A 14,049-nucleotide genomic window follows, 5' to 3' on the forward strand; every position below is an offset into this window, starting at 1 on the left:
ACCTTAACTGCTCTGAATTTTCTACACCTACGTCTCAAGGTAAACAGAATGCTTCACATAAAGCACAGAGAAATTTCACCTGTTTACTTCCCTGCTATTGTTATTATTAGGACTTTGGGATAACTGGAAAAAATCAAGGTTGAGTGATGTCTCATCTTGCCAGATAGTTGTGCTACTTGGAATCAGCATCAGAGAAAAATGAGTCAAGTTTTCATTAGGAGTAAATATGAAGTACAGAAATCTTCAGCTGAAAAAATGAATACTGACAAACTTGGTCAAGTTGCAAGCAGTAAACTGCTTCTTTTTTTCCATATTTGTTCCAAAGTGCACTTAGTTACATTTTTTAACATGCCTAATAACTGCATTGAAAATGCAATTTATTTATTAACAAGCAGTATCTCCATTCTTTGACAGGCTCTCCCTACCCCAACCCTCTCCCCCCCCCCAAAAAAAACCTCAAAACTTTCAAGTAAGCTCATCAATTACTCTTAACACTCTAAATAGTTGGCAATGTTTACACAACATCCTTTCAGAGTTATTCAGCTCGATCTTGCAGCTCATTAAAAGGATCTCTATTTATTTGCTGTGTGTTACAGTTCTTCACTTTGGCACAACACGCAAAAAGGAAGCCAATTTTACTTTTCCCTGTGGTGTTAATTGGTAGAGCATGCTGCCTGCCTCTTCATTAATTATGTCAATGTGTATGAAACTTTCATTTTCATGGCAGTGTTTTAACAAAGCTTTGCAACAAGGCACACAAAAAAGCCAGCAAACTCCAGTTTAGAAAAAGTGGGTAATGAAGGCTAGCAGCAGCCAGAATATAATATTTATTTCAAAAAGCAGCTTTTTTTCCTCCTTATCCCTTTCAGAAAACATCTGAAGCAAGCACTTACTGAAGTAAACAAGATCAACTTTGCTGCTGAAAGTAAATAAATCTCCATATAACACACAGATAATGGATCTGGAAACACTATAACTTCACAGAGCACAAAGAATGAGAGAAGGACCTTTAGCCCAGCTGAAATGGTTTTGCTCCTAAAACCATTTCCAGATAATTTACTGATCTCTTCCCATCAAGTGTACAGAAATCACTCACTGCTTGATAGCTCACTAAACACCGGGGCTTTGTCTAAAGACAAAACTACCACCAGCACAGCAAAAACAGGCACTGACCATATGAAATTCCTCTGGATCCCCGTTTCTGTTTACTAACTGCAAGTGTTGGTAAAAGACTAACACTGAGCTTTCCTCACTAAAAAAAATTAAACAAAGAAGGAAAAATTTTTTGTTCAGCTCTCCGTAACTTCAGACGGAGCACACTGAATTTCACTATATTGGAGATACCGCCTGAAGACAGACTAAAGCAACAAATAAAGTCTATGATAAGCTGCTTCAACTCTTTCTGGAAATTCTGAAATGCAAAGCACTAAAATAGAGCAGTGCTCTATTGTAGAAGACATAAAGCATTACAAACTATAAATGAAATACCTTAACAAGTCACCATCATACATTCACATAATTGCAGCTCACAGTCTTGGGAATTATGCCTAGAGAAGCTTTCATGCCACCACTGAGGCTGCAAATGCTACAGACAAAAGTACTTCTTTCTCACCCCAGGTATCCTCTGACTGATTAAAAAACACGTGTGTCACTAGCTAATACATCTATTTGAAGGACTAAAGAGAACCCAAACAAACCCTAAAAAACAAAAAAACCCCACAAAGCCCTCACAAATCACTGAATGTACATTCCAATCTATGATCTAAGCCCTTTCACTCTCTACTTTTCTCCCTATATATCTGTGATGGCTTTAAATAAATTCTTTGCATTGAGATTAAGTAATAAAAAGAGAGAAAAGCATTGAAAAAAAATGTTTCCTACAGTAAGCCTAAACCCTAAAACAACAAAGAAATTTATCTGGACATTGAAAGCATTTATCCTTCAAGTGATTCTAGCCAGGGTGGGAGGCAAGAGGGGCTCACTCCAGGGAAGCACAGACCCCAAGGTCTGTTCTGTCAGAGGCTTTTGCCCCTGATGGAAGAAGCAAAGTTCCTCTCAGCAGACCTATCAGGCAGATGCAGGTGCTATTTTTTTTTGTTTTTTTTGTTTCTACTTTTCCAGCAGTGATGATATGTTATTTCACTCAGGTTAGAGGTATGCCAGTTCCCAAAATGCATCTTCCTGTGGATTTACACGGCCCAGCACTACAGGACACTCCGAACCAAAAATACAGTCATACTGTTGATACAGACATTTCTTTAGGTACCTCCCTCTGTACTCAAGTGTCTTCAGAAACACTGTAAAACATGAAGCACACCCACTGTCCAGTAGTGATGATATGTTATTTCTCTCAGGTTAGAGGTATGCCAGTTCCCAAAATGCATCTTCCTGTGGATTTACACGGCCCAGCACTACAGGACACTCCGAACCAAAAATACAGTCATACTGTTGATACAGACATTTCTTTAGGTACCTCCCTCTGTACTCAAGTGTCTTCAGAAACACTGTAAAACATGAAGCACACCCACTGTTTGCTTGTGTGAATAAAATAGTGGAGCCTCACCGAACAGATTTGGTCTTCATGTATTTATTCTTTCTTGTTCTCCATTTTCTCCTCCTGTACATGTTTGACCTCTCCATCTTTCCTTCCTGTAGCAGCACTCTCTGAACATCACAAACTCCCTGCTCTCATTGTCTTCTCACTCAGTTTCTTTAATCTTTCACTGCCCTTTCATCAAGCTTCGGCTGACTTTTCTCATGCCCATAAAGTCTCTTAAACCCATTCCTGGCTTCAAACCTCCTCCTCCAGTTCAACCCTCTAAGGACTCCTCTTCTCCTTTCACTTGGATGCTGCTCAGTGCTGCAGATGCTTCACTGCTGGACAGGTCTGTGCTCTCCTGTTCCCAACAAACCTGTCTCTAGGCATTTCTTCTTCCTTCCTGTCTGCTTGTTAAGTTCCTCTCCTCTGTGAGCTCCTAAGTAATTTATAAACACCATGTTTCTTTGCTCTTCCTGCCAGAAAACCTGCCCTGAAATTTTATGTTGATTCTACTCTAATAACTCCTTGCTCCCAGACAGTTTGGAAAAGCTATGGCAAGGTTATATCATGAAATATTTTCTACATTATTACTCCTTATCTTCATCAGGAAGTAGTTTTGCAAAGACACACAAAAAATTAACCTTGGACTGCAAGAACACAATTGACAGCCATGCTGTAACTGAAACAAGACTAAAGGAAATGCTCTGGAGAATTGTTCACCCCACTTGCATTTCTTCTATTGCCTCAAATCATTTTAGGAATGAGTTTTGAAAATAGGTCCTAAAACATGGCACTTTCTCTTATTTCTCCCTAGAAGCAGCTGTTCTATCAGAAGTGTATTGTACAGTGTTAGCTATTCCTCTTCAGTTTCCTGGGCAGTTCTTAATTGCTATTTCTGTATAAAATACTTAATGAAAAAACATGTATTTAGAATTTATTGGATAATTGTCTAGGTTTATATTAATTAGAAGATGCAAAAATTACATGGACATTTAAGAATTTCATAGCTAACATAAAGCATGTGTGAGGAAAAGGGAAACCCTTAAAAATAGATTTATGGTCATTTTAGCCAGTATTCATCAAAACTGAAAGCTTATATACCATAGGTAGCTAATTGATTTTTTTTTCTCTTCCATATGTATTCTTTTTCCTCTGTCACACAGATAAAATGTTCTTTGTCAGCAGCTACACTTCCCTGTCAGATTTTATACCTCAGTGATGATGTTTTATGTTCAGCAGCTGGCTCATAAGTATTCTCATGCACTTACTGCATTTCCACACTTCTCAGTTTTACAGGGTTAGGCTTTGTTTCCTTATCTTCTATCCCAACTTAAACCAAGCAAAAACACCCTAAATAAAAGTAATTCAGTAGAGATTACCTATTCCCACTTACCATCAGCATTATCAAACTTTTTTCAGTGACATATATACTGCCACTAAACATCTACAACTGTATTCTTCAGAGCTCGAAAGACAAAAAAACCCCAAAAAAACAAAAACCCCCAAAAAACCCCAAAACAACAACAACAACAACAACAAAAACCACCAAAAAAACCCTTAGATTTTCACATTTAACAAAAATAGATAAGGTATTTCTGAATCAGCTGTAGTTCAAAATAGAGCATAAGCTTTGGTGAAAAAAAACGAACCCAAGCTCTAAAATTCTCAGAAATGCAGAAGTAGCTCTCCAAAAAGTTGTACCAAAGCTTCCTTTCTTTCAGTACCAAAATATTGCAAAGTCAGTTTGTCCAGATCTGGTGTCTGGGTGTTGGCTGTTATATTTTTGCTATTTCAACTGAAGAAACCTCCGCAAACTCCTCATCTCCCTGGGGAAAGATGCATCACTTGGGAGCAATCACTACTTATCAGCTCTGGGCAAGTTGGTCTAATTGCTTTCCTTAAGTCATGTGGAGTCTCTGCATCTCTCCCTGGTCACTACATTTCCCAACCTACTGGCCATGTACATGGAGTTTCTGTGCCTTTGCAGTTTATAAACAGTTTATAAACACTCACAAGCTCTGATTGTGTGAGGGCTGGACATGCTGCCCAACAGAAGACAAGATCTGAATAAAACAGCTCCAGGTGAGGCAGCTGCTTAAATATCCAAGACCTTCATTGTCCCTTCCAGACCCCATTCATGGCTCTAGGGAAATGGTAAAAGCTCCCACTGATGGACTATATAATTTTTGCCACATACATGGTTTTCAGTTATTGTTAATACAAATGACTTGCTAGCAGGCAGCTTGTCAAGGGATCAGTTCATTGTCATTCAGTCACTTTGTATTTGCCCTTCTGGGCTCTTTGTATCTCCAAGTTTCAGTCTGCTGTGTTAAGTTTGTGTCTTGATCAGGGACACAAAGTGCTGCCCACACTGGCCCAGCACTGGACACAGACACTCCACAGCCCAGGCAGGATGGAGCCAGGGCTGGCACCAGCTGTGCCACTGAGCAGGACTCAGGCTTGGCTCACACTGGAATCAAACCCAGAGCAGAGCTGCAGATCCACCAAGGTGAGTGAAAGCAAAGCCTCAGTAATAAACATGCAGCCATTCATGTTCATGCCTAAACATGCCTAAATAACTTACCTTCCTACAGATATAAAAAAGCTTTAAATAGTGAGATACACCATGTTCAATATATGGGAAAGGTGAGTGCTACATGGACATCAGCACTAGAAAAAGAACATTTCTTCTAGGACATTTGAATTATTGTGCTAACATTACACATTTTAAATGGCACAGATCACTTCTTCCTGCCTTCTTAGAGCCATCCTGTGTTCCTTCCATGGCACATAACTGGGACCTGGCACACTCTGCTGGGCCCCCACAGGTCCCAGAGCCCAGAGCAATACCCTGCATTTGGATATATGGGCACTTAGCTGCACTGTGCCACATCCCCTCCTCAACCATGACCATAAAATTTTATTTCCAACTTGGAGGGAAAGAGAGCAAGGTCCTCTGGATTTCGGGAGTGAGCCAACAGGAAGCGCTAAACAAATAAAGAATGTCTGCAAGGGTTCCCTAGGGACTTAGCAGTGAATGCCTGTGACATGCTGCTAAATTGGGATTTTGATTCTGGTGCCAAAACCTCATCTATCTCCTTGCTCCAGTAGTTATTAATCAATTAATGTACTGTATTAGATAACCAGACCCCCAAACAAGATTTTACCTTTTAGTTTCTAAAGCAAAAGAAACACACATAACAAAGCAAATAAATGCGGCTATATTTGAAAAAAAATATTTGCTGCTATATATTTCATATATACTTGAGCTGAACACTTCAAGTTATTTTTATTTATTCCAAAACATGTTAGCAATAGATGAAATAAAGCAAGGTAATCAAGCAGAGGAGCACATTTTCTCAAGAACATGTAAAAATCAGCACTGTCCCCAGTGTGTGTGCGATAGGCAAGGAAACAATAGAGAAATACAAATGATTTGGGCTGATAGCTTGGCTGCCCCTCTCACTGCTCCACACCTTCCTCCAGCTCCCAAGATGGGCTGCACCTACAGCTCCTGTCTAAACTGCTTCTGCACACTTTTGGCACTAGAGATTTCACTGCCTTTCTAAGAAGTTCTTCCAGTTCTCAAATGCTTTTTCCATTAGAAAGTTTTTGCTGCTGCAAAGTAAGCCCAGTGTACAGGGAATAGAGAGAAAAACCTGATTACTTTCTCACAGCTTCTCTTTATGTACATGAGGACTATTATCAAGTCCTTGCTCAGGCTTCTCTTCCCTGGCTTTTCCCTGTAGGTCACATTTTCCACAGTTCTCATGCTTTATATTGCTCTCCCCAGTACCTCCACTGATTCAGCCACTTTGTTCTTGAAGCATTCCCAGAATTTTGCCTTGCAGCTGAAGCCTTACAAGTGCCAATTTTTTCAAGAGTACTATTTCAGAGGCCTTCCTGATGTTTACTCTGTTTTTGTATAAAGAATACGGCACATGTATGCCTTTTCTGCAATAGCAGGACACCTTTAATATGCCCAACTTTTGATTTACTAGAAACTAAAATCACTGTACTGCACATTACCTATGCAGTCATGATGCATTTACATTTTCCCAGGTAAATATTTTTAAGTGTGGACCTTTTAATTTGCTCCAAATTGCATTCTGTTCAGTCTCCCACTCATCAAGGGAATTTTTAATTCTAAAGGTATGCTTGCAGAATCTTTGATATTGACATTCTCAGGTAATTTTTTAAAAGACGTTTTGTATTCTACCATTCATGGCAATAATGCAAACACTTAGCTGTAGTCCTAAACCAGCCTTTTCTAAAATTGTTCCAAAACCATTAATCTACTTTGACAGAAAACCATTTACATCTGTTCTTGGAGTATGACGTTTTGTGGAGTGGGTTTTTTTGTTTGGTTGGTTTTGTTTGTTTGTTTTTTTGAGGGATGTGCTGGGGTTTTTTAAGCAGTTGTTTTACATCCATTACAATAGTTTTTCAAGCTATCTTTCTGAAGAAGGAACACCACTCTTGCTCACTGGACCATGTCAGGCAGAATCTTGCTGCTGAAATAGCTCTGGAGTGACTCTGAAAAGCCAGGTCTGAGCTCACTCTGCCAAACTCCAAACCAGATCCAAACTGGAAAGCAGACTAGCACAGAGCTGTATCTGATCTACTAAATCCTGCTGCCAAAACAGGGAGAAAAACCACCTGTATACACATTTTTCACAGTAGAATTCCAAATTAGGTTTGGGGAGGGGAAACTGGCTGTGGCTATCTCAATAATCTCACTTTCACCCCAGAATGGTTGTTTAATGCTTTTCTCAATGAAGACACAAATGTGGAACTGCATTAGCCCTCCTTAGGCAGCAATAGCAGGCTTGTCTTGCCAAAGGCATACTGAGACATAAGTTTAAAAGAAATTTTTTTTAAATCCACTGAAATTCATACCCAAAGTCAAAAAAGAACAGGGAAGCCCTACCCTTGTCTAACCAGGTGAAATAAAAAACTGTGATTTGACAGAATAGCATCCACACCTGCAAAGAACTGATGTAAACTAATGTTTAATGAGAAAAGAATTTTAAAAACCCATATCCTGAGTACTTTGACTAGTTTTATGAAGAAAGATGGAACCCATAAAGGACTCAGAGAGGAGGTTTAGGGGAGTTTCACCAGAACTCTGAGGGAAACAACATAAAGCATAAGGAAAGTGAGGAAAGACAAGCTACAGCACAGCACAACAAAAAACCATTTACAGCTGAATACAGGGAGGCTCCTGTGCCACCACACAGCTTGGCTGGCCAGGCTGGGGGTGAGCTCCCACAAAGGATTTCATCATCAGGCAAGATTAAAAATAGTTACATCAAATGAGAACAAAATTTCAGGACATTTTTTGCTCTCAGGAACAGTTTCTGTACATAGTGCTCGTAGATTAATGTTCCTGATACCTTGTCTTTTTTCTTCCCCACACAGGTCCTCAATTGTTACAGTAATAAAAATGAATCTTACTTACATCTTGAAATGTTAAGTGCAGTGCTAAATCAAGAGGTGTATTCCTCGTGGGTTTTTAGGACATATAAAAAGTAACATGTCTAAAAAGCAGTTGCACATACCTTGATGATTTATTTTCACGTTACATATTGAAATGCAATGTTCTGTTATTATTCTGTTTCTTGTATAAGTCCACATAGCATTTCTTGGTCACTCCAGCTGATGATAGAGTTAAAAATGTTATGTTCTCTCTGCTTTGGATAAATTCCAATCCAGAGTGAGTCCATGGCTCACTGACACAATGAAAATTGCTTTTTAAAACTCAGGGTGCTTCTTCATAAATGACATTTTTTAAAAATGCAGAAACAGAAATAAATACATCCAATCTTAATGCTGCATTGAAAAGATTCTCTCCTATTGCTCAATAAATGTATGCCTTGAAGTGTCCTTCTGAAATAAAGTTCATGTGAGAAAAATGAAAATTGCAGTCTGTCATTGCTGCAAAACTCCAAATTCATACTGTTAATGGCAAACAAAAAGAACGCAGTAATTATTATATACCAATCACAGCTGAAGATAACCTCTATTTCCCTGCATGTATAAAAAGTTCTGTCATTCATTTTGTCATATATTTCGTTCCTGAGGATCCTCTATCTGACTCCAAGAAACATGATGTTGAAAGGTGGAGTTTAAAGCAGGTTTCTCTAATTTCTGAGTGTCTTACAACTTTTAGATCTATGAGGCGGCCACAAGGCAACTCCTCATGGATTCATCTTGTCTAGGGAAAGAGTAGAGACAAAACAATTATACCAGCCAAGAGTAACTGTGAGAATAACAGTTGAAAAAGCAAGACTGTGCACAGCTAAACTCTGCTTGATGGGTGTGCAGAAGACTGAGTTTAGCAAGAGAACTGTTTGATTATTCTTTTGTTTAACAGGTAGGTAGGTAAGAGGAGAAGGTAGCGAAGAAAATAAAAAGAGGAATGCATTGCAAGCCTTTTGCTGGTTAATAGAGAATGTCATTAAGATTGATGGGGTCATCCAAAACCCTGTTATCAGCCGTGTTAAAGCACATACACACCTTGGTATTTCCATCAAGCCTCTGAAATCACAGGGATGAGATTATGATGTGCCACAAAGGGCTGATTTGGCTCCAAAAGGCCATCAAACCATGTGAACAATCCATGGAGCAGTGCAACAGCAAGAAGGAATGAATTAGCATTACCCATCAAGGTGATTTCTCCAAACACTCCATGCTGAATTTCCACCTCTGCCCGATAAGTGCATTATTAAAGTTTATAAATCCTGACTTGCAGAAACTGCTCTGCCTTTCACTGAATGCATTCAGCTGTATTGAGGCTCACTATTGAGGGCTTTCTGAGACGTTTCCTTTTTGCCAGGAGCCTCGGAATGCAGTTATTGAAAAGCATAGGGGAAATGTAGTGGGCATGTGTTTGTCACTCTCAGCAAATCCTTGCTCTGTGGCAGACATGATTTGGAGATCACCTTTGAAAGCTTATCTCAGGGAGGGATAAGGCAGCATTCACATGGCTTCATCTCCAGACACAAAGTACAGGAACATGTGATTGACAGAGAGATGTTCCATTACCAGCTTTCCACTGAAGTCATTTCTACCCCTGCCCTCCCCCCCAGTACAAGCTCTTGTAAATGCATTTATTTTCACTCATTCAAAACAAGAAAGTCCCTGTGTAAAGATGTTTAAGTTCAGCTTTAAATACACATGAGTACTAAAATCCTTCCTCCACTGAGTGCATAAAAAGAGATGAAGCACATTGTAACTTATCTGCCACATGGTGTTTTGAAAGGATAAAGTGAAACAGCTTCTACAATTATTATTTAGAGTGTTATTATCAAATTCATATTTAGCAAATTTGACTTTTCAGAATGTATTAACTCTTTTCCAGGAATACCATGCTATTAGCACAGAACTGTAAATACACAGCATGGTGTGTTATCTTGAAAGGAGGACAAATTAATATTTACTACAACCTACTAAATATTTTATTGAGTACAAAAGGTCCACTGACTTAAAACACTCCATTACAATCTCAGAAGAATCTCCACTTAACAGAAAATGTTCTGATGTCAAGCCACAGCCACCACCAGTTAAAATGTTACCATGACAACCAGCAGCAACTTAGGGTAGTGCAATGCATAACTCTGATCCAATGCTTAGCTCTCTGCTCATCTACTGCAAAAAATTATTTTTCGCAAGCAGAAATCCTAGAAGCCTGAGTATATTTCTAAGGAAGCCCCTCGAGCAGGAGGTAATGCCTGAGAAATCTCAGAAATTACTCTGCACTGACCTGCTGCTCCAAACTGACCACTCAGCCAAACTGGAGCTGGGTTTTGGGAGTTCTCACAGGATTCCACTGCCCAACCTCTAACCAGTTCTAGTTCACAGAATAATTCCTGAATATGCATATTTAATTCAGGCAGTTTCAGATCTGCTCTTTCTTGCCTGCAAGTGTGAAATCTCAATTCAGATCCTGCTCTCAGGTCACATCTTGCCTCTCATGGTTTGTATTGGTCTCTAAGCACAAGTGAATCTACTCAAGACTAACACAATAACCTGAAATACAGAAACTCGCTTGAGAATGTTTTGCCTATGAAAATGAAATACTGCTCAGCTTAAAATGGTACCGTTCAGGGCAAAAAAATCCCCAAAAATTTGCAATTATAAAGCATTTTACCCTGTCCAACTCATTCAAGGGGACACTGAATAAAAACAGGTAATGAGTTACAGTCATTATCAATTCCCTTCACTGTACTACAAATCCAAATGCATACCTTTTGGAAAATCCTGGAAATAAAATTGTAAATCTCAGTTAAAAAATATTTTATTGTCCAGCAAGACTTATTCAGACTATTTTTTTTCCCTGTGAAAGCATAGCATTATTTTTGTACAAATTTACGTTTGGGCTTCTAATACATCATTTCAAGGGGAGGATTGAGCAGAGTCTTATAAAATAACTGATTTAGGGGATGCCTTCCAAATAATTCATGTGACTTCATCCTCATGATTACAGTTTTCAAGAAGGCAAGCAAGTAAGGTGAAAATCTTTAACCCATTATGAAGCAAAAAACTGCCATATTGAAATAGCATCCCTTACCTACTGCACCAATTTTTTTCCTTATTCTCAAGATATATCTCATTATTTTTACCAAATTGCTATCAGATTTCTTAAATGACAGAACAGAAAAACTTTTAAATGCTCAATGAATTCTGAATTATTAAAGATAAAAGGGTACTTTGGTATATTTATTATCATGTTGCAGGAAATCATCTTCACTGATGTCTGGATTAAGCTCTTATTTTTTAAAATGGCCTCTTCAGTGCTGAGGTAAGCTCAAAGATGCATTGCTACAAACCTCCAGAAATGAGTATTTTGGTGTTGTTTTGTTTGGTTGGCTGGATTATTAAACTAGTTTTTAATGTTATTAAGTTTAATTTCACTGTGCAGAAAATCCCCTTTGAATACAAATATGAAAAGGTTGCATTTGAATGAAAGCTGCAACATGTGCATTCCCCCAAACATATAACTTCTTATTTAAATAATTTTATTTTAGAATTATTTTCTAGTCCCTCTAATCAAGTTATTCCTCCTAAAAGTGCAAGGACAAATAAGGATATTAAAACACACACTGACAAGAGGGAAAATGAACAAAATACTGATGCTCATTTTACTGGAAAAAAACGGGAGGCAATTCTTTAGCCAGTGGTCACCCCTGTAGCTCCATCAACTTAAATGCCATTCCATTTAATTATCCTTGTGAGCAAGACATGATACAAATTATTCAGTTCTTCAGTTCCGCCTCATGCCTGCGTGACATATTTTGCTGACACTGTACATTGCCAATCTTCTACACTAAAAAAAAAATTATCAACAAAAGTTCAGAGATCACATAATCTAGGGAAATGCACAGGATGGAATTCAGAGCTTCTGTGAACGGTAACTATGCACCTAATTTTTAAATAACACTCTTATAAACCCTCTAGCAAACAGATAATTCTCCTGATGCTTTTTCTGTGTTACCCTGCTGATTTCTAAACCTTGTACTTCTGTGGGAGCTCATCAGCTCACCAACCCTGGGCCTTCTGCAGTGCCCTCCCCATCTCCTGATGGAAATCAGGAAAATCTGGCTGATGTGGCTGGGAAATCTGCTTTCACCACTGCTTGGACAGCCAAGGGTGTGTTTATATGGAAGGGCATTAAATACATAGTGAAGAGTGGTCAGCTGGGGGATGTGGTTTAATTTAAAGAGCCCATTTTTGCCTCCTCTGCACGAAACACTCAAATTCATTGCAGGGATTATTCCTTTAATGTGGATGGGGCATGCTATGGGTTTAAGTGTAGAAAGATGAGAAGAACAGCCAAGACAAGAGACTTGGCAGCTCCCTGAAGTCCTGGGAGACATCTTTCCTTGGTTATAGGGATTCTGCCTTCTTTGCCACCATCCCAGTATGGAATGTGGGCTCCATGGCAGGACAGGCAGCTGTTCCATGGCACTGCTGCCCATATCTCTGGGAGTAGAACACCAGCTTTTCAGGAGGGGGAGCAGGTTCTGCCTCCTATCTGCCACTCCAGGAGCACTCCAAGGCCTGAGAGGCACATTGGGCTCAGACCAAACACTGGCCACGTTACAATGTAGGAAATAAGAACCATGCACCAATCTTTGGGCTGTCTCATTATTTTTTTCACTACTATTGGTGCAACCCATCTGATTTTCTTCTCATTAACCAGTTAGACAAGGTCACATAGTGAAGTTACATATTTAAGAGGAGAAACACCTCAAAATGTAATTTTAAAATTACAGTCTTCAAAGCCATTCTAAGACAAGGTCTTCTACTTATAAAGGACTTTGATAAAAAGTCCTCAGAGTTATTTTGACAAAAGGAAAAAATATTTTCAAAAAGTATGAAAAAATTCAATACCATATTTCCAAACTTATTTTTTAAAGAATGAAAACTAGACAAAATAAAACCAAAAACCTTCCTCCCTCTCAGTTAAGGTGAAACGTCTCTTATTTGCATCCTAATTTTATCCCACAGTAACAAATACAATGCTGGAATTATTTTTTAGCAGATACAGTAGGATAAACAACATAATCTCCAGAGAAAAGTCCCCTGAGATTTTATAAATTTCAGATTTTCATTAGGTTTCTACCAGCTGCTTTTACTTCCACCAAGATTCTGAGGTGGGAAGCACAAAGTGAACATGAAGACAGCAGAATTTCTCTATGTGACATTCCATGAAGAGAGTGGTGAAAAGAGCCAGGATTGAAGAAACAAGAGCTGCCTTTTTTCCCCACTTCCAACAACATATTTTTTATGGATGGTAAAGCATTTAAATAGTTAGAAGGCTGTAAGAATCCACCTCCTTGGCAGCTACAAATTCTTTCTGATGAGAAAGATGAGGCATCAGAAAGTCTGCCTGGTAAATCATGCAGAGTTTCCAAATAAGCTCTCCCCTCCCATGGATTTTTCTGCAGGAGATGATGATCAGGCCATATGTTACTATGACAGATTTGGTATTTCATAACTGGAACCCATATAGCTCCTACATTAATATTTCCTCAAAACAGGGCAGTTTTTAATAAAATCCAAAACCTACTTTAATGCCTACATCCCAGAAAAATCATGACTGAGGCACTGTCCCCAAAAGCAGTTCTATATTCAATTACTTTTGTAAATACATCCCCTTTTATTATTTTTAGGTTTTAAAAGACAACTAAATACTGCATTTAATAGTAAGCATGTGCCCTGCTGAAGGGAACACAAACTATAATGATATGCCTAGCTTAAAAGCAAATCTAATCTACTTGCTTATTAAATTTAAATGTGTTTAAGGCTGATATGGTTTGAAAATGATATGTAAAATAACAGCTTCCATGGCTATAAACGTCAAGTCTAAAAATTATATGCAATATAACATACAAAATAAATGCTGCTTCATCTTTACATTTCAGTGTGATCAATTCATTAAATGAGGTATTACAAGCTATGAGAAAATTTTACAACTCCTGAGACATAATTCGTCACAGTGTATT

At 38.6% G+C, this 14,049-nt stretch overlaps 1 protein-coding gene across 32 annotated transcripts in view; it reads right to left on the reverse strand.

The window, feature by feature from the left end:
• Positions 1-14,049, reverse strand: part of RBFOX1 (RNA binding fox-1 homolog 1) — a 1,145,409-nt gene that overhangs the window by 291,730 nt on the left and 839,630 nt on the right. The window lies entirely within an intron of this gene.

This window comes from Passer montanus, unplaced genomic scaffold, assembly GCF_014805655.1.
Source record: "Passer montanus isolate IOZ18808 unplaced genomic scaffold, ASM1480565v1 scaffold8, whole genome shotgun sequence".
In the NCBI taxonomy this organism is placed as follows: Eukaryota; Metazoa; Chordata; class Aves; order Passeriformes; family Passeridae; genus Passer; species Passer montanus.